Source organism: Hypanus sabinus, chromosome 29 (assembly GCF_030144855.1).
Source record: "Hypanus sabinus isolate sHypSab1 chromosome 29, sHypSab1.hap1, whole genome shotgun sequence".
NCBI lineage: Eukaryota > Metazoa > Chordata > Chondrichthyes > Myliobatiformes > Dasyatidae > Hypanus > Hypanus sabinus.
Window position 1 is genome coordinate 20,206,575 of NC_082734.1, and position 24,037 is coordinate 20,230,611.

General features: G+C 58.2%; 6 non-coding genes across 6 annotated transcripts; all 6 read right to left on the reverse strand.

The window, feature by feature from the left end:
• Positions 1-2,944: 2,944 nt before the first annotated feature.
• LOC132383283 (U2 spliceosomal RNA) lies at positions 2,945-3,135 on the reverse strand. Its single transcript, XR_009508600.1, has one exon. It is a non-coding gene; the product is annotated as a U2 spliceosomal RNA (small nuclear RNA).
• A 3,443-nt stretch (positions 3,136-6,578) lies between these two features.
• LOC132383295 (U2 spliceosomal RNA) lies at positions 6,579-6,769 on the reverse strand. The gene has a single exon (XR_009508612.1). It is a non-coding gene; the product is annotated as a U2 spliceosomal RNA (small nuclear RNA).
• Positions 6,770-10,212: 3,443 nt separating this feature from the next.
• On the reverse strand, positions 10,213-10,403 carry LOC132383294 (U2 spliceosomal RNA). The gene has a single exon (XR_009508611.1). It is a non-coding gene; the product is annotated as a U2 spliceosomal RNA (small nuclear RNA).
• Positions 10,404-13,844: 3,441 nt separating this feature from the next.
• LOC132383305 (U2 spliceosomal RNA) lies at positions 13,845-14,035 on the reverse strand. Its single transcript, XR_009508622.1, has one exon. It is a non-coding gene; the product is annotated as a U2 spliceosomal RNA (small nuclear RNA).
• Positions 14,036-17,480: 3,445 nt separating this feature from the next.
• Positions 17,481-17,671, reverse strand: LOC132383263 (U2 spliceosomal RNA). The gene has a single exon (XR_009508579.1). It is a non-coding gene; the product is annotated as a U2 spliceosomal RNA (small nuclear RNA).
• Positions 17,672-21,112: 3,441 nt separating this feature from the next.
• On the reverse strand, positions 21,113-21,303 carry LOC132383264 (U2 spliceosomal RNA). The gene has a single exon (XR_009508580.1). It is a non-coding gene; the product is annotated as a U2 spliceosomal RNA (small nuclear RNA).
• Positions 21,304-24,037: the final 2,734 nt, after the last annotated feature.

A 24,037-nucleotide genomic window follows, 5' to 3' on the forward strand; every position in this document is an offset into this window, starting at 1 on the left:
AACTTGCGGATAAGGAGGGCCGTTAGTATGTAGATAAGCCTACAAGAGGAGAGTCAGTACTGGGAAATGAACCTGGTCAGATGTCAGATCTCACAGGGGGAGAGAATTTTGGAGATGGTGATCATAAATCTATTTCCTTTCCAATAACGTTGGCGAGAGATGCGAACAGACAAGGTAGAAAAATCCTGAATTGGAATAAGCCAAGGATGACCGCAGAGGTGCATGCGCAGCTGACTCGGCGGTCAAAAAAGCCTCTGAGCAAGCTTGGGGAGAAGAGGAGGATGTCCTCTTCAGCTGTGGCTGAGGAGAAACAATGGGTGTTCTCTGCAAGGTGATGGCTAAATTGGCACCTCTGTGGCTGATTTATTTGATGTGCAATTCCGATTGTCGAGTGGCTGAGAGAAGCTGTCCGAGTTGCAGACTTTGCGTCTGCACAGGTTATCATGGGGAAGTTTCTCTCCCCCCACCCACCTTCTTCTGACCAATTGAGTTTGTCCCCTTGTTGTCATTGTCATCGTCTTGACCTTGATGCATAGCAAACTGTTTAGCAGTGGCAGGCAGGCAGGGTCTCTCTTACATGACAGACTGACTGGTTATGCAGCCAGCGGGGTGGGTGCTTGCATGTAGAAACGGGAGGGGGAGAGTGAGGGAGGAAGGGGGCGGGCACACGAGGCAAGAGGAAATCTGTGTAGCGGACCGACGGTGGCGCTGGTGCCCCACTGCTCTGATTGGCAGGTGTGATTTTGCCCGGCATCATCCCTCGGTCGTGGAGCGTGCGGGCGGGCGCTGTGGACTGAAAGGGGTATTGATTATCGCCTTGGTTCTGAAACAGGAAAAGTGTGAAGAGAAAGCAGGAGCCGGCCCCCAGCGCTAACGGCAGCCAGCAGCCACGCGAGGTAAATGCCGCGAGTGCGGACAGATGGGAGCGGCCGGCGGCCGTGGCCGCAGTGCGGAAGGTGGTGGCAGCTAGCCGTGACAGGACACAGGACAGAGCTCCCTGAGTGCGTGAAGCACGGCGACGTGGACGGACGCGGCAACGGTGGAGATGGCGCCGAGCGGGTACGCCTAAGTGTGAGAGGTTTGAGTGAGTGAGTGGCCTTGGAAAATGATGAAAGTTAGAAACACAGAGTGGTAGAGCACAGTACAGGCAGGCAGGCAGGCCATTGGGCCCACAGTGTTGCCTTCTTCCAGCCGGCTTGTCAGCCAGGGTACCATTCTTTATCTTCCTCTCTGGGGAGGGGGGAGCATTCTAAATTCCACTTTCTAAATTTCTCTCTGGGAGAAATTTATCCCTAACATTCTGCTGATTGCCCTGCTAGAGACCCCTAAGCATGGAGCAGTCGTCCATACATACATACATGTATTTCCCTGCAGACGGATGATCCCAATTCAGAGGCGAGGCGGAAATTGTAGCCTTGTAGCCTGATAATTTGCCCTTCCCCAATGAAGAAGTGTTGCTGTCTGCCCTCTGTGATTGTATCCTTTTGCACGATAATGGTTAAGGCCAGGCAGGCAGACAGGCCAGGCCCAGGGAGCGAGCGGCGGTCAGTGTCCGCCCGCCCTCCCCCAGGTGCTCTGAGCCTCTGAGAGATGTGAGAGCTTGACTGAGCCGGACGGTCATAGACAATGCAGGATAGACAGTAGGTGCAGGAGTTGGCCATTCGGCCCTTCTAGGCAGCACCGCCACTCACTGTCATCATGGCTAAGGATAGACGATCAGTAGTACCCCGTTGCTGCCCTCTCCCCCCATATCCCTTGAGCCTCGAATGTAATGGCTGGGGGTGGGCCGGCGGGGGTATGGGGCACAAGGTAGAGAATGTCATGACAGAGCAGATAGGCAGGCAGCTAGACGAATCAGAATGGAGGTTTTGGAGCAGGGAAGAAGGAAGCAAGAGAGAGCGAGAGAAAGAAGGAAGCAAGCGAGAGAGAGAGAGAGAGAGAGAGAGAGAGAAAAAGAAATCCGGGCCAGACGGATGAGGCCAGGACAGGTAGGCAGGCAGAGTTTTTTTTTGCTGATGGTACGTATGGCTGGGTGGTGATTTTTGTCACGGCATGGCACGGCGCTGCTGAGCTGAATCTGGTGCGGAAGGCGGTGGGAGATGCGGATGGTGCGCACGGGGCAGAAGAAGGGAGCAGGAGCACCGGGCCCTGCCGTTTGTTGCGCTGGCGCCCCCACCCAGTTCTCCGTAGCCGGGCACCCATCTGTCACACCCTCCCTCCCTCGCTCGCTCGCTCGGATGGCTTGTCCCAGTCGGCCGGGTCGATTTGAATGAGCCTGTCCGTCTGGCCGGCTGCTGAAAGAAACGGTGAAATTGCAGCCGAGCGAGTGAGTGGATATCAGTCGCCCGTCTGTCGGTCGGTGGGTCGGTCGCGTCTGTCTTTGGCACCTTTGTAAGGGAGCAGCTGAGAAGAAGAGAAAAGGAGAGAGAGAAAGAGCGCAGGAGAGAAAAGGCCTTTCAGCCCGCTCGACTCTGGTGCTGAGCTTGGTGCAGCCAGCAGCCAAGCCGAGCAAGCAGGCCAGGCATCGGAATGGATGATGTGCAGAGCAGCTTGCTGCAGGAATGCCAAGTGGTATTCCGTCCTTCGGAAAGCTGGTGAAGCGCAGCGCCTTGGCTGCAGCACCTACCTGATGTGAGATGCAGTCGATCTTAGCGGGACGGCCTAGATATAATGCCAGTGCTGCTGTTGAGTTGGCTACAGATTGCGCGAGTGAGCGAGCTGTAGGTAGAGAGGAAGATCTAGACACAGACACACAGAGGGTGTGGAGAGCAAGCAGCTCTCTGTCTCTCTGACTCTCACACTGTCTTCTGTCTCTCGCTCCTTCTCACTCACTCTCACACTGTCTTCTCTCTCCCCCTCCACGTGCACGCTTGTTTATGCTGCTGCTGCTGCTGCTGAGTTTTTCTCACTTTTCTTTTCTTTGTTAGTTTGAAATTCCCCAGGGGGGAAGTGCACCGTTCCCAGAGGCACTGCAATACCGGGTCGATGCGTGGAGTGGACGGAGCAAGCCCCTATTCCATCTCCCTGTTCCAAAAATCAATTTAATATATGGTCCCCAGATAAGGGACGTATCAGATATTAAACTGATAAGAACAGATACTACACTTGATCTTAGCCAAAAGGCCGAGAAGCGATGCCGGCGCGGCCCTTGAGTCGCCCGCATCCTGCCCGGGCTCCGGTGTTTAGATTGAAGCAGGAGGCCTGGCAGAGTGCTTGCTGCCCTGCCCCGCTGGCAGCCCTGGCCCGGGTCGTCTGGAATCGATCGTCGTGCTCGACAGCTGTCACCTCGCTGGTCGGCGGTGAGTCGGACTTGTCAGAGGCTATGTAAATCTGCCAGTGATCCACCAATGGTCGGGGAGGGAGGCTGGGCCTGTTAGGGCCGACGTCATTGGCAGAGGCTGCCGGCTGCCGGCTGAGGCTCAGCAGCTAGCTGCGCGAGCGAGGGACGATCTGTCCTCTCCGTGGCCCCAGGAGAGACGGCCGTCGTGCAGCCCACCCCGCCCGCTTTGGGACAGAGCAGGCGGGGCGGGCGGCTCTGCGCGTGCGTGCGACAGCGTGGCCGTCGGCTGGGATGGGAAGTTTCCTCACTTGCCCCGCTCTCTGTCCTCCTGGCCGTGGGAGGCTGGTCATGCTGTCCTGTCCGCAGGGGGAGTGGAAGCAGGCCGCTCGACCCTCCCTGCAAGGCCGTCCCCTCCCCGCACTCGACGGCGAGAGCGCGCCTCCTCTGGGCTCTGAGCCGAGCCGTCTGCTTGCCGAGGCTGTGCTCTGCCGGGAAGCGAGAAAACGGAAGGGTGGCGGCACCGGCCGGCGGCTCAAGACCGGCGCGACGGTGGTGGACGTGGGTGGCCAAAGTCGGCGGTCAGAAAGGCCTCCTGGCTAGCATGGGGAGAAGAGGAGGATGTCGTCTACAGGTGTGGCTGAGGGCAGACAATGGGTGTGCTCTGCAAGGCGAAGGCTAAATTGCAGCCGTTGTTGACACCTCTGTGGCTGATTTATTTGATGTGCAATTCCGATTGTCGAGTGGCTGAGAGAAGCTGTCCGAGTTGCAGACTTTGCGTCTGCACAGGTTATCATGGGGAAGTTTCTCTCCCCCCCACCCACCTTCTTCTGACCAATTGAGTTTGTCCCCTTGTTGTCATTGTCATCGTCTTGACCTTGATGCATAGCAAACTGTTTAGCAGTGGCAGGCAGGCAGGGTCTCTCTTACATGACAGACTGACTGGTTATGCAGCCAGCGGGGTGGGTGCTTGCATGTAGAAACGGGAGGGGGAGAGTGAGGGAGGAAGGGGGCGGGCACGCGTGGCAAGAGGAAATCTGTGTAGCGGACCGACGGTGGCGCTGGTGCCCCACTGCTCTGATTGGCAGGTGTGATTTTGCCCGGCATCATCCCTCGGTCGTGGAGCGTGCGGGCGAGCGCTGTGGACTGAAAGTGGTATTGATTATCGCCTTGGTTCTGAAACAGGAAAAGTGTGAAGAGAAAGCAGGAGCCGGCCCCCAGCGCTAACGGCAGCCAGCAGCCACGCGAGGTAAATGCCGCGAGTGCTGACAGATGGGAGCGGCCGGCGGCCGTGGCCGCAGTGTGGAAGGTGGCGGCAGCTAGCCGTGACAGGACACAGGGCAGAGCTCCCTGAGTGCGTGAAGCACGGCGACGTGGACGGACGCGGCAACGGTGGAGACGGCGCCGAGCGGGTACGCCTAAGTGTGAGAGGTTTGAGTGAGTGAGTGGCCTTGGAAAATGATGAAAGTTAGAAACACAGAGTGGTGGAGCACAGTACAGGCAGGCAGGCAGGCAGGCCGTTGGGCCCACAGTGTTGCCTTCTTCCAGCCGGCTTGTCAGCCAGGGTACCATTCTTTATCTTCCTCTCTGGGGAGGGGGGAGCATTCTAAATTCCACTTTCTAAATTTCTCTCTGGGAGAAATTTATCCCTAACATTCTGCTGATTGCCCTGCTAGAGACCCCTAAGCATGGAGCAGTCGTCCATACATACATACATGTATTTCCCTGCAGACGGATGATCCCAATTCAGAGGCGAGGCGGAAATTGTAGCCTTGTAGCCTGATAATTTGCCCTTCCCCAATGAAGAAGTGTTGCTGTCTGCCCTCTGTGATTGTATCCTTTTGCACGATAATGGTTAAGGCCAGGCAGGCAGACAGGCCAGGCCCAGGGAGCGAGCGGCGGTCAGTGTCCGCCCGCCCTCCCCCAGGTGCTCTGAGCCTCTGAGAGATGTGAGAGCTTGACTGAGCCGGTCGGTCATAGACAATGCAGGATAGACAGTAGGTGCAGGAGTTGGCCATTCGGCCCTTCTAGGCAGCACCGCCACTCACTGTCATCATGGCTAAGGATAGACGATCAGTAGTACCCCGTTGCTGCCCTCTCCCCCCATATCCCTTGAGCCTCGAATGTAATGGCTGGGGGTGGGCCGGCGGGGGTATGGGGCACAAGGTAGAGAATGTCATGACAGAGCAGATAGGCAGGCAGCTAGACGAATCAGAATGGAGGTTTTGGAGCAGGGAAGAAGGAAGCAAGAGAGAGCGAGAGAAAGAAGGAAGCAAGCGAGAGAGAGAGAGAGAGAGAGAGAGAGAAAAAGAAATCCGGGCCAGACGGATGAGGCCAGGACAGGTAGGCAGGCAGAGTTTTTTTTTGCTGATGGTACGTATGGCTGGGTGGTGATTTTTGTCACGGCATGGCACGGCGCTGCTGAGCTGAATCTGGTGCGGAAGGCGGTGGGAGATGCGGATGGTGCGCACGGGGCAGAAGAAGGGAGCAGGAGCACCGGGCCCTGCCGTTTGTTGCGCTGGCGCCCCCACCCAGTTCTCCGTAGCCGGGCACCCATCTGTCACACCCTCCCTCCCTCGCTCGCTCGCTCGGATGGCTTGTCCCAGTCGGCCGGGTCGATTTGAATGAGCCTGTCCGTCTGGCCGGCTGCTGAAAGAAACGGTGAAATTGCAGCCGAGCGAGTGAGTGGATATCAGTCGCCCGTCTGTCGGTCGGTGGGTCGGTCGCGTCTGTCTTTGGCTCCTTTGTAAGGGAGCAGCTGAGAAGAAGAGAAAAGGAGAGAGAGAAAGAGCGCAGGAGAGAAAAGGCCTTTCAGCCCGCTCGACTCTGGTGCTGAGCTTGGTGCAGCCAGCAGCCAAGCCGAGCAAGCAGGCCAGGCATCGGAATGGATGATGTGCAGAGCCGCTTGCTGCAGGAATGCCAAGTGGTATTCCGTCCTTCGGAAAGCTGGTGAAGCGCAGCGCCTTGGCTGCAGCACCTACCTGATGTGAGATGCAGTCGATCTTAGCGGGACGGCCTAGATATAATGCCAGTGCTGCTGTTGAGTTGGCTACAGATTGCGCGAGTGAGCGAGCTGTAGGTAGAGAGGAAGATCTAGACACAGACGCACAGAGGGTGTGGAGAGCAAGCAGCTCTCTGTCTCTCTGACTCTCACACTGTCTTCTGTCTCTCGCTCCTTCTCACTCACTCTCACACTCTGTCTTCTCTCTCCCCCTCCACGTGCACGCTTGTTTATGCTGCTGCTGCTGCTGCTGAGTTTTTCTCACTTTTCTTTTCTTTGTTAGTTTGAAATTCCCCAGGGGGGAAGTGCACCGTTCCCAGAGGCACTGCAATACCGGGTCGATGCGTGGAGTGGACGGAGCAAGCCCCTATTCCATCTCCCTGTTCCAAAAATCAATTTAATATATGGTCCCCAGATAAGGGACGTATCAGATATTAAACTGATAAGAACAGATACTACACTTGATCTTAGCCAAAAGGCCGAGAAGCAATGCCGGCGCGGCCCTTGAGTCGCCCGCATCCTGCCCGGGCTCCGGTGTTTAGATTGAAGCAGGAGGCCTGGCAGAGTGCTTGCTGCCCTGCCCCGCTGGCAGCCCTGGCCCGGGTCGTCTGGAATCGATCGTCGTGCTCGACAGCTGTCACCTCGCTGGTCGGCGGTGAGTCGGACTTGTCAGAGGCTATGTAAATCTGCCAGTGATCCACCAATGGTCGGGGAGGGAGGCTGGGCCTGTTAGGGCCGACGTCATTGGCAGAGGCTGCCGGCTGCCGGCTGAGGCTCAGCAGCTAGCTGCGCGAGCGAGGGACGATCTGTCCTCTCCGTGGCCCCAGGAGAGATGGCCGTCGTGCAGCCCACCCCGCCCGCTTTGGGACAGAGCAGGCGGGGCGGGCGGCTCTGCGCGTGCGTGCGACAGCGTGGCCGTCGGCTGGGATGGGAAGTTTCCTCACTTGCCCCGCTCTCTGTCCTCCTGGCCGTGGGAGGCTGGTCATGCTGTCCTGTCCGCAGGGGGAGTGGAAGCAGGCCGCTCGACCCTCCCTGCAAGGCCGTCCCCTCCCCGCACTCGACGGCGAGAGCGCGCCTCCTCTGGGCTCTGAGCCGAGCCGTCTGCTTGCCGAGGCTGTGCTCTGCCGGGAAGCGAGAAAACGGAAGGGTGGCGGCACCGGCCGGCGGCTCAAGACCGGCGCGACGGTGGTGGACGTGGGTGGCCAAAGTCGGCGGTCAGAAAGGCCTCCTGGCTAGCATGGGGAGAAGAGGAGGATGTCGTCTACAGGTGTGGCTGAGGGCAGACAATGGGTGTGCTCTGCAAGGCGAAGGCTAAATTGCAGCCGTTGTTGACACCTCTGTGGCTGATTTATTTGATGTGCAATTCCGATTGTCGAGTGGCTGAGAGAAGCTGTCCGAGTTGCAGACTTTGCGTCTGCACAGGTTATCATGGGGAAGTTTCTCTCCCCCCCACCCACCTTCTTCTGACCAATTGAGTTTGTCCCCTTGTTGTCATTGTCATCGTCTTGACCTTGATGCATAGCAAACTGTTTAGCAGTGGCAGGCAGGCAGGGTCTCTCTTACATGACAGACTGACTGGTTATGCAGCCAGCGGGGTGGGTGCTTGCATGTAGAAACGGGAGGGGGAGAGTGAGGGAGGAAGGGGGCGGGCACGCGTGGCAAGAGGAAATCTGTGTAGCGGACCGACGGTGGCGCTGGTGCCCCACTGCTCTGATTGGCAGGTGTGATTTTGCCCGGCATCATCCCTCGGTTGTGGAGCGTGCGGGCGAGCGCTGTGGACTGAAAGTGGTATTGATTATCGCCTTGGTTCTGAAACAGGAAAAGTGTGAAGAGAAAGCAGGAGCCGGCCCCCAGCGCTAACGGCAGCCAGCAGCCACGCGAGGTAAATGCCGCGAGTGCGGACAGATGGGAGCGGCCGGCGGCCGTGGCCGCAGTGTGGAAGGTGGCGGCAGCTAGCCGTGACAGAACACAGGGCAGAGCTCCCTGAGTGCGTGAAGCACGGCGACGTGGACGGACGCGGCAACGGTGGAGACGGCGCCGAGCGGGTACGCCTAAGTGTGAGAGGTTTGAGTGAGTGAGTGGCCTTGGAAAATGATGAAAGTTAGAAACACAGAGTGGTGGAGCACAGTACAGGCAGGCAGGCAGGCCGTTGGGCCCACAGTGTTGCCTTCTTCCAGCCGGCTTGTCAGCCAGGGTACCATTCTTTATCTTCCTCTCTGGGGAGGGGGGAGCATTCTAAATTCCACTTTCTAAATTTCTCTCTGGGAGAAATTTATCCCTAACATTCTGCTGATTGCCCTGCTAGAGACCCCTAAGCATGGAGCAGTCGTCCATACATACATACATACATGTATTTCCCTGCAGACAGATGATCCCAATTCAGAGGCGAGGCGGAAATTGTAGCCTTGTAGCCTGATAATTTGCCCTTCCCCAATGAAGAAGTGTTGCTGTCTGCCCTCTGTGATTGTATCCTTTTGCACGATAATGGTTAAGGCCAGGCAGGCAGACAGGCCAGGCCCAGGGAGCGAGCGGCGGTCAGTGTCCGCCCGCCCTCCCCCAGGTGCTCTGAGCCTCTGAGAGATGTGAGAGCTTGACTGAGCCGGTCGGTCATAGACAATGCAGGATAGACACTAGGTGCAGGAGTTGGCCATTCGGCCCTTCTAGGCAGCACCGCCACTCACTGTCATCATGGCTAAGGATAGACGATCAGTAGTACCCCGTTGCTGCCCTCTCCCCCCATATCCCTTGAGCCTCGAATGTAATGGCTGGGGGTGGGCCGGCGGGGGTATGGGGCACAAGATAGAGAATGTCATGACAGAGCAGATAGGCAGGCAGCTAGACGAATCAGAATGGAGGTTTTGGAGCAGGGAAGAAGGAAGCAAGAGAGAGCGAGAGAAAGAAGGAAGCAAGCGAGAGAGAGAGAGAGAGAGAGAGAGAGAAAAAGAAATCCGGGCCAGACGGATGAGGCCAGGACAGGTAGGCAGGCAGAGTTTTTTTTTGCTGATGGTACGTATGGCTGGGTGGTGATTTTTGTCACGGCATGGCACGGCGCTGCTGAGCTGAATCTGGTGCGGAAGGCGGTGGGAGATGCGGATGGTGCGCACGGGGCAGAAGAAGGGAGCAGGAGCACCGGGCCCTGCCGTTTGTTGCGCTGGCGCCCCCACCCAGTTCTCCGTAGCCGGGCACCCATCTGTCACACCCTCCCTCCCTCGCTCGCTCGCTCGGATGGCTTGTCCCAGTCGGCCGGGTCGATTTGAATGAGCCTGTCCGTCTGGCCGGCTGCTGAAAGAAACGGTGAAATTGCAGCCGAGCGAGTGAGTGGATATCAGTCGCCCGTCTGTCGGTCGGTGGGTCGGTCGCGTCTGTCTTTGGCTCCTTTGTAAGGGAGCAGCTGAGAAGAAGAGAAAAGGAGAGAGAGAAAGAGCGCAGGAGAGAAAAGGCCTTTCAGCCCGCTCGACTCTGGTGCTGAGCTTGGTGCAGCCAGCAGCCAAGCCGAGCAAGCAGGCCAGGCATCGGAATGGATGATGTGCAGAGCCGCTTGCTGCAGGAATGCCAAGTGGTATTCCGTCCTTCGGAAAGCTGGTGAAGCGCAGCGCCTTGGCTGCAGCACCTACCTGATGTGAGATGCAGTCGATCTTAGCGGGACGGCCTAGATATAATGCCAGTGCTGCTGTTGAGTTGGCTACAGATTGCGCGAGTGAGCGAGCTGTAGGTAGAGAGGAAGATCTAGACACAGACGCACAGAGGGTGTGGAGAGCAAGCAGCTCTCTGTCTCTCTGACTCTCACACTGTCTTCTGTCTCTCGCTCCTTCTCACTCACTCTCACACTCTGTCTTCTCTCTCCCCCTCCACGTGCACGCTTGTTTATGCTGCTGCTGCTGCTGCTGAGTTTTTCTCACTTTTCTTTTCTTTGTTAGTTTGAAATTCCCCAGGGGGGAAGTGCACCGTTCCCAGAGGCACTGCAATACCGGGTCGATGCGTGGAGTGGACGGAGCAAGCCCCTATTCCATCTCCCTGTTCCAAAAATCAATTTAATATATGGTCCCCAGATAAGGGACGTATCAGATATTAAACTGATAAGAACAGATACTACACTTGATCTTAGCCAAAAGGCCGAGAAGCGATGCCGGCGCGGCCCTTGAGTCGCCCGCATCCTGCCCGGGCTCCGGTGTTTAGATTGAAGCAGGAGGCCTGGCAGAGTGCTTGCTGCCCTGCCCCGCTGGCAGCCCTGGCCCGGGTCGTCTGGAATCGATCGTCGTGCTCGACAGCTGTCACCTCGCTGGTCGGCGGTGAGTCGGACTTGTCAGAGGCTATGTAAATCTGCCAGTGATCCACCAATGGTCGGGGAGGGAGGCTGGGCCTGTTAGGGCCGACGTCATTGGCAGAGGCTGCCGGCTGCCGGCTGAGGCTCAGCAGCTAGCTGCGCGAGCGAGGGACGATCTGTCCTCTCCGTGGCCCCAGGAGAGACGGCCGTCGTGCAGCCCACCCCGCCCGCTTTGGGACAGAGCAGGCGGGGCGGGCGGCTCTGCGCGTGCGTGCGACAGCGTGGCCGTCGGCTGGGATGGGAAGTTTCCTCACTTGCCCCGCTCTCTGTCCTCCTGGCCGTGGGAGGCTGGTCATGCTGTCCTGTCCGCAGGGGGAGTGGAAGCAGGCCGCTCGACCCTCCCTGCAAGGCCGTCCCCTCCCCGCACTCGACGGCGAGAGCGCGCCTCCTCTGGGCTCTGAGCCGAGCCGTCTGCTTGCCGAGGCTGTGCTCTGCCGGGAAGCGAGAAAACGGAAGGGTGGCGGCACCGGCCGGCGGCTCAAGACCGGCGCGACGGTGGTGGACGTGGGTGGCCAAAGTCGGCGGTCAGAAAGGCCTCCTGGCTAGCATGGGGAGAAGAGGAGGATGTCGTCTACAGGTGTGGCTGAGGGCAGACAATGGGTGTGCTCTGCAAGGCGAAGGCTAAATTGCAGCCGTTGTTGACACCTCTGTGGCTGATTTATTTGATGTGCAATTCCGATTGTCGAGTGGCTGAGAGAAGCTGTCCGAGTTGCAGACTTTGCGTCTGCACAGGTTATCATGGGGAAGTTTCTCTCCCCCCCACCCACCTTCTTCTGACCAATTGAGTTTGTCCCCTTGTTGTCATTGTCATCGTCTTGACCTTGATGCATAGCAAACTGTTTAGCAGTGGCAGGCAGGCAGGGTCTCTCTTACATGACAGACTGACTGGTTATGCAGCCAGCGGGGTGGGTGCTTGCATGTAGAAACGGGAGGGGGAGAGTGAGGGAGGAAGGGGGCGGGCACGCGTGGCAAGAGGAAATCTGTGTAGCGGACCGACGGTGGCGCTGGTGCCCCACTGCTCTGATTGGCAGGTGTGATTTTGCCCGGCATCATCCCTCGGTTGTGGAGCGTGCGGGCGAGCGCTGTGGACTGAAAGTGGTATTGATTATCGCCTTGGTTCTGAAACAGGAAAAGTGTGAAGAGAAAGCAGGAGCCGGCCCCCAGCGCTAACGGCAGCCAGCAGCCACGCGAGGTAAATGCCGCGAGTGCGGACAGATGGGAGCGGCCGGCGGCCGTGGCCGCAGTGTGGAAGGTGGCGGCAGCTAGCCGTGACAGAACACAGGGCAGAGCTCCCTGAGTGCGTGAAGCACGGCGACGTGGACGGACGCGGCAACGGTGGAGACGGCGCCGAGCGGGTACGCCTAAGTGTGAGAGGTTTGAGTGAGTGAGTGGCCTTGGAAAATGATGAAAGTTAGAAACACAGAGTGGTGGAGCACAGTACAGGCAGGCAGGCAGGCCGTTGGGCCCACAGTGTTGCCTTCTTCCAGCCGGCTTGTCAGCCAGGGTACCATTCTTTATCTTCCTCTCTGGGGAGGGGGGAGCATTCTAAATTCCACTTTCTAAATTTCTCTCTGGGAGAAATTTATCCCTAACATTCTGCTGATTGCCCTGCTAGAGACCCCTAAGCATGGAGCAGTCGTCCATACATACATACATACATGTATTTCCCTGCAGACAGATGATCCCAATTCAGAGGCGAGGCGGAAATTGTAGCCTTGTAGCCTGATAATTTGCCCTTCCCCAATGAAGAAGTGTTGCTGTCTGCCCTCTGTGATTGTATCCTTTTGCACGATAATGGTTAAGGCCAGGCAGGCAGACAGGCCAGGCCCAGGGAGCGAGCGGCGGTCAGTGTCCGCCCGCCCTCCCCCAGGTGCTCTGAGCCTCTGAGAGATGTGAGAGCTTGACTGAGCCGGTCGGTCATAGACAATGCAGGATAGACACTAGGTGCAGGAGTTGGCCATTCGGCCCTTCTAGGCAGCACCGCCACTCACTGTCATCATGGCTAAGGATAGACGATCAGTAGTACCCCGTTGCTGCCCTCTCCCCCCATATCCCTTGAGCCTCGAATGTAATGGCTGGGGGTGGGCCGGCGGGGGTATGGGGCACAAGATAGAGAATGTCATGACAGAGCAGATAGGCAGGCAGCTAGACGAATCAGAATGGAGGTTTTGGAGCAGGGAAGAAGGAAGCAAGAGAGAGCGAGAGAAAGAAGGAAGCAAGCGAGAGAGAGAGAGAGAGAGAGAGAGAAAAAGAAATCCGGGCCAGACGGATGAGGCCAGGACAGGTAGGCAGGCAGAGTTTTTTTTTGCTGATGGTACGTATGGCTGGGTGGTGATTTTTGTCACGGCATGGCACGGCGCTGCTGAGCTGAATCTGGTGCGGAAGGCGGTGGGAGATGCGGATGGTGCGCACGGGGCAGAAGAAGGGAGCAGGAGCACCGGGCCCTGCCGTTTGTTGCGCTGGCGCCCCCACCCAGTTCTCCGTAGCCGGGCACCCATCTGTCACACCCTCCCTCCCTCGCTCGCTCGCTCGGATGGCTTGTCCCAGTCGGCCGGGTCGATTTGAATGAGCCTGTCCGTCTGGCCGGCTGCTGAAAGAAACGGTGAAATTGCAGCCGAGCGAGTGAGTGGATATCAGTCGCCCGTCTGTCGGTCGGTGGGTCGGTCGCGTCTGTCTTTGGCTCCTTTGTAAGGGAGCAGCTGAGAAGAAGAGAAAAGGAGAGAGAGAAAGAGCGCAGGAGAGAAAAGGCCTTTCAGCCCGCTCGACTCTGGTGCTGAGCTTGGTGCAGCCAGCAGCCAAGCCGAGCAAGCAGGCCAGGCATCGGAATGGATGATGTGCAGAGCCGCTTGCTGCAGGAATGCCAAGTGGTATTCCGTCCTTCGGAAAGCTGGTGAAGCGCAGCGCCTTGGCTGCAGCACCTACCTGATGTGAGATGCAGTCGATCTTAGCGGGACGGCCTAGATATAATGCCAGTGCTGCTGTTGAGTTGGCTACAGATTGCGCGAGTGAGCGAGCTGTAGGTAGAGAGGAAGATCTAGACACAGACGCACAGAGGGTGTGGAGAGCAAGCAGCTCTCTGTCTCTCTGACTCTCACACTGTCTTCTGTCTCTCGCTCCTTCTCACTCACTCTCACACTCTGTCTTCTCTCTCCCCCTCCACGTGCACGCTTGTTTATGCTGCTGCTGCTGCTGCTGAGTTTTTCTCACTTTTCTTTTCTTTGTTAGTTTGAAATTCCCCAGGGGGGAAGTGCACCGTTCCCAGAGGCACTGCAATACCGGGTCGATGCGTGGAGTGGACGGAGCAAGCCCCTATTCCATCTCCCTGTTCCAAAAATCAATTTAATATATGGTCCCCAGATAAGGGACGTATCAGATATTAAACTGATAAGAACAGATACTACACTTGATCTTAGCCAAAAGGCCGAGAAGCGATGCCGGCGCGGCCCTTGAGTCGCCCGCATCCTGCCCGGGCTCCGGTGTTTAGATTGAAGCAGGAGGCCTGGCAGAGTGCTTGCTGCCCTGCCCCGCTGGCAGCCCTGGCCCGGGTCGTCTGGAATCGATCGTCGTGCTCGACAGCTGTCACCTCGCTGGTCGGCGGTGAGTCGGACTTGTCAGAGGCTATGTAAATCTGCCAGTGATCCACCAATGGTCGGGGAGGGAGGCTGGGCCTGTTAGGGCCGACGTCATTGGCAGAGGCTGCCGGCTGCCGGCTGAGGCTCAGCAGCTAGCTGCGCGAGCGAGGGACGATCTGTCCTCTCCGTGGCCCCAGGAGAGACGGCCGTCGTGCAGCCCACCCCGCCCGCTTTGGGACAGAGCAGGCGGGGCGGGCGGCTCTGCGCGTGCGTGCGACAGCGTGGCCGTCGGCTGGGATGGGAAGTTTCCTCACTTGCCCCGCTCTCTGTCCTCCTGGCCGTGGGAGGCTGGTCATGCTGTCCTGTCCGCAGGGGGAGTGGAAGCAGGCCGCTCGACCCTCCCTGCAAGGCCGTCCCCTCCCCGCACTCGACGGCGAGAGCGCGCCTCCTCTGGGCTCTGAGCCGAGCTGTCTGCTTGCCGAGGCTGTGCTCTGCCGGGAAGCGAGAAAACGGAAGGGTGGCGGCACCGGCCGGCGGCTCAAGACCGGCGCGACGGTGGTGGACGTGGGTGGCCAAAGTCGGCGGTCAGAAAGGCCTCCTGGCTAGCATGGGGAGAAGAGGAGGATGTCGTCTACAGGTGTGGCTGAGGGCAGACAATGGGTGTGCTCTGCAAGGCGAAGGCTAAATTGCAGCCGTTGTTGACACCTCTGTGGCTGATTTATTTGATGTGCAATTCCGATTGTCGAGTGGCTGAGAGAAGCTGTCCGAGTTGCAGACTTTGCGTCTGCACAGGTTATCATGGGGAAGTTTCTCTCCCCCCCACCCACCTTCTTCTGACCAATTGAGTTTGTCCCCTTGTTGTCATTGTCATCGTCTTGACCTTGATGCATAGCAAACTGTTTAGCAGTGGCAGGCAGGCAGGGTCTCTCTTACATGACAGACTGACTGGTTATGCAGCCAGCGGGGTGGGTGCTTGCATGTAGAAACGGGAGGGGGAGAGTGAGGGAGGAAGGGGGCGGGCACGCGTGGCAAGAGGAAATCTGTGTAGCGGACCGACGGTGGCGCTGGTGCCCCACTGCTCTGATTGGCAGGTGTGATTTTGCCCGGCATCATCCCTCGGTCGTGGAGCGTGCGGGCGAGCGCTGTGGACTGAAAGTGGTATTGATTATCGCCTTGGTTCTGAAACAGGAAAAGTGTGAAGAGAAAGCAGGAGCCGGCCCCCAGCGCTAACGGCAGCCAGCAGCCACGCGAGGTAAATGCCGCGAGTGCTGACAGATGGGAGCGGCCGGCGGCCGTGGCCGCAGTGTGGAAGGTGGCGGCAGCTAGCCGTGACAGGACACAGGGCAGAGCTCCCTGAGTGCGTGAAGCACGGCGACGTGGACGGACGCGGCAACGGTGGAGACGGCGCCGAGCGGGTACGCCTAAGTGTGAGAGGTTTGAGTGAGTGAGTGGCCTTGGAAAATGATGAAAGTTAGAAACACAGAGTGGTGGAGCACAGTACAGGCAGGCAGGCAGGCAGGCCGTTGGGCCCACAGTGTTGCCTTCTTCCAGCCGGCTTGTCAGCCAGGGTACCATTCTTTATCTTCCTCTCTGGGGAGGGGGGAGCATTCTAAATTCCACTTTCTAAATTTCTCTCTGGGAGAAATTTATCCCTAACATTCTGCTGATTGCCCTGCTAGAGACCCCTAAGCATGGAGCAGTCGTCCATACATACATACATGTATTTCCCTGCAGACGGATGATCCCAATTCAGAGGCGAGGCGGAAATTGTAGCCTTGTAGCCTGATAATTTGCCCTTCCCCAATGAAGAAGTGTTGCTGTCTGCCCTCTGTGATTGTATCCTTTTGCACGATAATGGTTAAGGCCAGGCAGGCAGACAGGCCAGGCCCAGGGAGCGAGCGGCGGTCAGTGTCCGCCCGCCCTCCCCCAGGTGCTCTGAGCCTCTGAGAGATGTGAGAGCTTGACTGAGCCGGTCGGTCATAGACAATGCAGGATAGACAGTAGGTGCAGGAGTTGGCCATTCGGCCCTTCTAGGCAGCACCGCCACTCACTGTCATCATGGCTAAGGATAGACGATCAGTAGTACCCCGTTGCTGCCCTCTCCCCCCATATCCCTTGAGCCTCGAATGTAATGGCTGGGGGTGGGCCGGCGGGGGTATGGGGCACAAGGTAGAGAATGTCATGACAGAGCAGATAGGCAGGCAGCTAGACGAATCAGAATGGAGGTTTTGGAGCAGGGAAGAAGGAAGCAAGAGAGAGCGAGAGAAAGAAGGAAGCAAGCGAGAGAGAGAGAGAGAGAGAGAGAGAGAGAAAAAGAAATCCGGGCCAGACGGATGAGGCCAGGACAGGTAGGCAGGCAGAGTTTTTTTTTGCTGATGGTACGTATGGCTGGGTGGTGATTTTTGTCACGGCATGGCACGGCGCTGCTGAGCTGAATCTGGTGCGGAAGGCGGTGGGAGATGCGGATGGTGCGCACGGGGCAGAAGAAGGGAGCAGGAGCACCGGGCCCTGCCGTTTGTTGCGCTGGCGCCCCCACCCAGTTCTCCGTAGCCGGGCACCCATCTGTCACACCCTCCCTCCCTCGCTCGCTCGCTCGGATGGCTTGTCCCAGTCGGCCGGGTCGATTTGAATGAGCCTGTCCGTCTGGCCGGCTGCTGAAAGAAACGGTGAAATTGCAGCCGAGCGAGTGAGTGGATATCAGTCGCCCGTCTGTCGGTCGGTGGGTCGGTCGCGTCTGTCTTTGGCTCCTTTGTAAGGGAGCAGCTGAGAAGAAGAGAAAAGGAGAGAGAGAAAGAGCGCAGGAGAGAAAAGGCCTTTCAGCCCGCTCGACTCTGGTGCTGAGCTTGGTGCAGCCAGCAGCCAAGCCGAGCAAGCAGGCCAGGCATCGGAATGGATGATGTGCAGAGCCGCTTGCTGCAGGAATGCCAAGTGGTATTCCGTCCTTCGGAAAGCTGGTGAAGCGCAGCGCCTTGGCTGCAGCACCTACCTGATGTGAGATGCAGTCGATCTTAGCGGGACGGCCTAGATATAATGCCAGTGCTGCTGTTGAGTTGGCTACAGATTGCGCGAGTGAGCGAGCTGTAGGTAGAGAGGAAGATCTAGACACAGACGCACAGAGGGTGTGGAGAGCAAGCAGCTCTCTGTCTCTCTGACTCTCACACTGTCTTCTGTCTCTCGCTCCTTCTCACTCACTCTCACACTCTGTCTTCTCTCTCCCCCTCCACGTGCACGCTTGTTTATGCTGCTGCTGCTGCTGCTGAGTTTTTCTCACTTTTCTTTTCTTTGTTAGTTTGAAATTCCCCAGGGGGGAAGTGCACCGTTCCCAGAGGCACTGCAATACCGGGTCGATGCGTGGAGTGGACGGAGCAAGCCCCTATTCCATCTCCCTGTTCCAAAAATCAATTTAATATATGGTCCCCAGATAAGGGACGTATCAGATATTAAACTGATAAGAACAGATACTACACTTGATCTTAGCCAAAAGGCCGAGAAGCGATGCCGGCGCGGCCCTTGAGTCGCCCGCATCCTGCCCGGGCTCCGGTGTTTAGATTGAAGCAGGAGGCCTGGCAGAGTGCTTGCTGCCCTGCCCCGCTGGCAGCCCTGGCCCGGGTCGTCTGGAATCGATCGTCGTGCTCGACAGCTGTCACCTCGCTGGTCGGCGGTGAGTCGGACTTGTCAGAGGCTATGTAAATCTGCCAGTGATCCACCAATGGTCGGGGAGGGAGGCTGGGCCTGTTAGGGCCGACGTCATTGGCAGAGGCTGCCGGCTGCCGGCTGAGGCTCAGCAGCTAGCTGCGCGAGCGAGGGACGATCTGTCCTCTCCGTGGCCCCAGGAGAGACGGCCGTCGTGCAGCCCACCCCGCCCGCTTTGGGACAGAGCAGGCGGGGCGGGCGGCTCTGCGCGTGCGTGCGACAGCGTGGCCGTCGGCTGGGATGGGAAGTTTCCTCACTTGCCCCGCTCTCTGTCCTCCTGGCCGTGGGAGGCTGGTCATGCTGTCCTGTCCGCAGGGGGAGTGGAAGCAGGCCGCTCGACCCTCCCTGCAAGGCCGTCCCCTCCCCGCACTCGACGGCGAGAGCGCGCCTCCTCTGGGCTCTGAGCCGAGCCGTCTGCTTGCCGAGGCTGTGCTCTGCCGGGAAGCGAGAAAACGGAAGGGTGGCGGCACCGGCCGGCGGCTCAAGACCGGCGCGACGGTGGTGGACGTGGGTGGCCAAAGTCGGCGGTCAGAAAGGCCTCCTGGCTAGCATGGGGAGAAGAGGAGGATGTCGTCTACAGGTGTGGCTGAGGGCAGACAATGGGTGTGCTCTGCAAGGCGAAGGCTAAATTGCAGCCGTTGTTGACACCTCTGTGGCTGATTTATTTGATGTGCAATTCCGATTGTCGAGTGGCTGAGAGAAGCTGTCCGAGTTGCAGACTTTGCGTCTGCACAGGTTATCATGGGGAAGTTTCTCTCCCCCCCACCCACCTTCTTCTGACCAATTGAGTTTGTCCCCTTGTTGTCATTGTCATCGTCTTGACCTTGATGCATAGCAAACTGTTTAGCAGTGGCAGGCAGGCAGGGTCTCTCTTACATGACAGACTGACTGGTTATGCAGCCAGCGGGGTGGGTGCTTGCATGTAGAAACGGGAGGGGGAGAGTGAGGGAGGAAGGGGGCGGGCACGCGTGGCAAGAGGAAATCTGTGTAGCGGACCGACGGTGGCGCTGGTGCCCCACTGCTCTGATTGGCAGGTGTGATTTTGCCCGGCATCATCCCTCGGTTGTGGAGCGTGCGGGCGAGCGCTGTGGACTGAAAGTGGTATTGATTATCGCCTTGGTTCTGAAACAGGAAAAGTGTGAAGAGAAAGCAGGAGCCGGCCCCCAGCGCTAACGGCAGCCAGCAGCCACGCGAGGTAAATGCCGCGAGTGCGGACAGATGGGAGCGGCCGGCGGCCGTGGCCGCAGTGTGGAAGGTGGCGGCAGCTAGCCGTGACAGAACACAGGGCAGAGCTCCCTGAGTGCGTGAAGCACGGCGACGTGGACGGACGCGGCAACGGTGGAGACGGCGCCGAGCGGGTACGCCTAAGTGTGAGAGGTTTGAGTGAGTGAGTGGCCTTGGAAAATGATGAAAGTTAGAAACACAGAGTGGTGGAGCACAGTACAGGCAGGCAGGCAGGCCGTTGGGCCCACAGTGTTGCCTTCTTCCAGCCGGCTTGTCAGCCAGGGTACCATTCTTTATCTTCCTCTCTGGGGAGGGGGGAGCATTCTAAATTCCACTTTCTAAATTTCTCTCTGGGAGAAATTTATCCCTAACATTCTGCTGATTGCCCTGCTAGAGACCCCTAAGCATGGAGCAGTCGTCCATACATACATACATACATGTATTTCCCTGCAGACAGATGATCCCAATTCAGAGGCGAGGCGGAAATTGTAGCCTTGTAGCCTGATAATTTGCCCTTCCCCAATGAAGAAGTGTTGCTGTCTGCCCTCTGTGATTGTATCCTTTTGCACGATAATGGTTAAGGCCAGGCAGGCAGACAGGCCAGGCCCAGGGAGCGAGCGGCGGTCAGTGTCCGCCCGCCCTCCCCCAGGTGCTCTGAGCCTCTGAGAGATGTGAGAGCTTGACTGAGCCGGTCGGTCATAGACAATGCAGGATAGACACTAGGTGCAGGAGTTGGCCATTCGGCCCTTCTAGGCAGCACCGCCACTCACTGTCATCATGGCTAAGGATAGACGATCAGTAGTACCCCGTTGCTGCCCTCTCCCCCCATATCCCTTGAGCCTCGAATGTAATGGCTGGGGGTGGGCCGGCGGGGGTATGGGGCACAAGATAGAGAATGTCATGACAGAGCAGATAGGCAGGCAGCTAGACGAATCAGAATGGAGGTTTTGGAGCAGGGAAGAAGGAAGCAAGAGAGAGCGAGAGAAAGAAGGAAGCAAGCGAGAGAGAGAGAGAGAGAGAGAGAGAAAAAGAAATCCGGGCCAGACGGATGAGGCCAGGACAGGTAGGCAGGCAGAGTTTTTTTTTGCTGATGGTACGTATGGCTGGGTGGTGATTTTTGTCACGGCATGGCACGGCGCTGCTGAGCTGAATCTGGTGCGGAAGGCGGTGGGAGATGCGGATGGTGCGCACGGGGCAGAAGAAGGGAGCAGGAGCACCGGGCCCTGCCGTTTGTTGCGCTGGCGCCCCCACCCAGTTCTCCGTAGCCGGGCACCCATCTGTCACACCCTCCCTCCCTCGCTCGCTCGCTCGGATGGCTTGTCCCAGTCGGCCGGGTCGATTTGAATGAGCCTGTCCGTCTGGCCGGCTGCTGAAAGAAACGGTGAAATTGCAGCCGAGCGAGTGAGTGGATATCAGTCGCCCGTCTGTCGGTCGGTGGGTCGGTCGCGTCTGTCTTTGGCTCCTTTGTAAGGGAGCAGCTGAGAAGAAGAGAAAAGGAGAGAGAGAAAGAGCGCAGGAGAGAAAAGGCCTTTCAGCCCGCTCGACTCTGGTGCTGAGCTTGGTGCAGCCAGCAGCCAAGCCGAGCAAGCAGGCCAGGCATCGGAATGGATGATGTGCAGAGCCGCTTGCTGCAGGAATGCCAAGTGGTATTCCGTCCTTCGGAAAGCTGGTGAAGCGCAGCGCCTTGGCTGCAGCACCTACCTGATGTGAGATGCAGTCGATCTTAGCGGGACGGCCTAGATATAATGCCAGTGCTGCTGTTGAGTTGGCTACAGATTGCGCGAGTGAGCGAGCTGTAGGTAGAGAGGAAGATCTAGACACAGACGCACAGAGGGTGTGGAGAGCAAGCAGCTCTCTGTCTCTCTGACTCTCACACTGTCTTCTGTCTCTCGCTCCTTCTCACTCACTCTCACACTCTGTCTTCTCTCTCCCCCTCCACGTGCACGCTTGTTTATGCTGCTGCTGCTGCTGCTGAGTTTTTCTCACTTTTCTTTTCTTTGTTAGTTTGAAATTCCCCAGGGGGGAAGTGCACCGTTCCCAGAGGCACTGCAATACCGGGTCGATGCGTGGAGTGGACGGAGCAAGCCCCTATTCCATCTCCCTGTTCCAAAAATCAATTTAATATATGGTCCCCAGATAAGGGACGTATCAGATATTAAACTGATAAGAACAGATACTACACTTGATCTTAGCCAAAAGGCCGAGAAGCGATGCCGGCGCGGCCCTTGAGTCGCCCGCATCCTGCCCGGGCTCCGGTGTTTAGATTGAAGCAGGAGGCCTGGCAGAGTGCTTGCTGCCCTGCCCCGCTGGCAGCCCTGGCCCGGGTCGTCTGGAATCGATCGTCGTGCTCGACAGCTGTCACCTCGCTGGTCGGCGGTGAGTCGGACTTGTCAGAGGCTATGTAAATCTGCCAGTGATCCACCAATGGTCGGGGAGGGAGGCTGGGCCTGTTAGGGCCGACGTCATTGGCAGAGGCTGCCGGCTGCCGGCTGAGGCTCAGCAGCTAGCTGCGCGAGCGAGGGACGATCTGTCCTCTCCGTGGCCCCAGGAGAGACGGCCGTCGTGCAGCCCACCCCGCCCGCTTTGGGACAGAGCAGGCGGGGCGGGCGGCTCTGCGCGTGCGTGCGACAGCGTGGCCGTCGGCTGGGATGGGAAGTTTCCTCACTTGCCCCGCTCTCTGTCCTCCTGGCCGTGGGAGGCTGGTCATGCTGTCCTGTCCGCAGGGGGAGTGGAAGCAGGCCGCTCGACCCTCCCTGCAAGGCCGTCCCCTCCCCGCACTCGACGGCGAGAGCGCGCCTCCTCTGGGCTCTGAGCCGAGCCGTCTGCTTGCCGAGGCTGTGCTCTGCCGGGAAGCGAGAAAACGGAAGGGTGGCGGCACCGGCCGGCGGCTCAAGACCGGCGCGACGGTGGTGGACGTGGGTGGCCAAAGTCGGCGGTCAGAAAGGCCTCCTGGCTAGCATGGGGAGAAGAGGAGGATGTCGTCTACAGGTGTGGCTGAGGGCAGACAATGGGTGTGCTCTGCAAGGCGAAGGCTAAATTGCAGCCGTTGTTGACACCTCTGTGGCTGATTTATTTGATGTGCAATTCCGATTGTCGAGTGGCTGAGAGAAGCTGTCCGAGTTGCAGACTTTGCGTCTGCACAGGTTATCATGGGGAAGTTTCTCTCCCCCCCACCCACCTTCTTCTGACCAATTGAGTTTGTCCCCTTGTTGTCATTGTCATCGTCTTGACCTTGATGCATAGCAAACTGTTTAGCAGTGGCAGGCAGGCAGGGTCTCTCTTACATGACAGACTGACTGGTTATGCAGCCAGCGGGGTGGGTGCTTGCATGTAGAAACGGGAGGGGGAGAGTGAGGGAGGAAGGGGGCGGGCACGCGTGGCAAGAGGAAATCTGTGTAGCGGACCGACGGTGGCGCTGGTGCCCCACTGCTCTGATTGGCAGGTGTGATTTTGCCCGGCATCATCCCTCGGTTGTGGAGCGTGCGGGCGAGCGCTGTGGACTGAAAGTGGTATTGATTATCGCCTTGGTTCTGAAACAGGAAAAGTGTGAAGAGAAAGCAGGAGCCGGCCCCCAGCGCTAACGGCAGCCAGCAGCCACGCGAGGTAAATGCCGCGAGTGCGGACAGATGGGAGCGGCCGGCGGCCGTGGCCGCAGTGTGGAAGGTGGTGGCAGCTAGCCGTGACAGAACACAGGGCAGAGCTCCCTGAGTGCGTGAAGCACGGCGACGTGGACGGACGCGGCAACGGTGGAGACGGCGCCGAGCGGGTACGCCTAAGTGTGAGAGGTTTGAGTGAGTGAGTGGCCTTGGAAAATGATGAAAGTTAGAAACACAGAGTGGTGGAGCACAGTACAGGCAGGCAGGCAGGCCGTTGGGCCCACAGTGTTGCCTTCTTCCAGCCGGCTTGTCAGCCAGGGTACCATTCTTTATCTTCCTCTCTGGGGAGGGGGGAGCATTCTAAATTCCACTTTCTAAATTTCTCTCTGGGAGAAATTTATCCCTAACATTCTGCTGATTGCCCTGCTAGAGACCCCTAAGCATGGAGCAGTCGTCCATACATACATACATACATGTATTTCCCTGCAGACAGATGATCCCAATTCAGAGGCGAGGCGGAAATTGTAGCCTTGTAGCCTGATAATTTGCCCTTCCCCAATGAAGAAGTGTTGCTGTCTGCCCTCTGTGATTGTATCCTTTTGCACGATAATGGTTAAGGCCAGGCAGGCAGACAGGCCAGGCCCAGGGAGCGAGCGGCGGTCAGTGTCCGCCCGCCCTCCCCCAGGTGCTCTGAGCCTCTGAGAGATGTGAGAGCTTGACTGAGCCGGTCGGTCATAGACAATGCAGGATAGACACTAGGTGCAGGAGTTGGCCATTCGGCCCTTCTAGGCAGCACCGCCACTCACTGTCATCATGGCTAAGGATAGACGATCAGTAGTACCCCGTTGCTGCCCTCTCCCCCCATATCCCTTGAGCCTCGAATGTAATGGCTGGGGGTGGGCCGGCGGGGGTATGGGGCACAAGATAGAGAATGTCATGACAGAGCAGATAGGCAGGCAGCTAGACGAATCAGAATGGAGGTTTTGGAGCAGGGAAGAAGGAAGCAAGAGAGAGCGAGAGAAAGAAGGAAGCAAGCGAGAGAGAGAGAGAGAGAGAGAGAGAAAAAGAAATCCGGGCCAGACGGATGAGGCCAGGACAGGTAGGCAGGCAGAGTTTTTTTTTGCTGATGGTACGTATGGCTGGGTGGTGATTTTTGTCACGGCATGGCACGGCGCTGCTGAGCTGAATCTGGTGCGGAAGGCGGTGGGAGATGCGGATGGTGCGCACGGGGCAGAAGAAGGGAGCAGGAGCACCGGGCCCTGCCGTTTGTTGCGCTGGCGCCCCCACCCAGTTCTCCGTAGCCGGGCACCCATCTGTCACACCCTCCCTCCCTCGCTCGCTCGCTCGGAT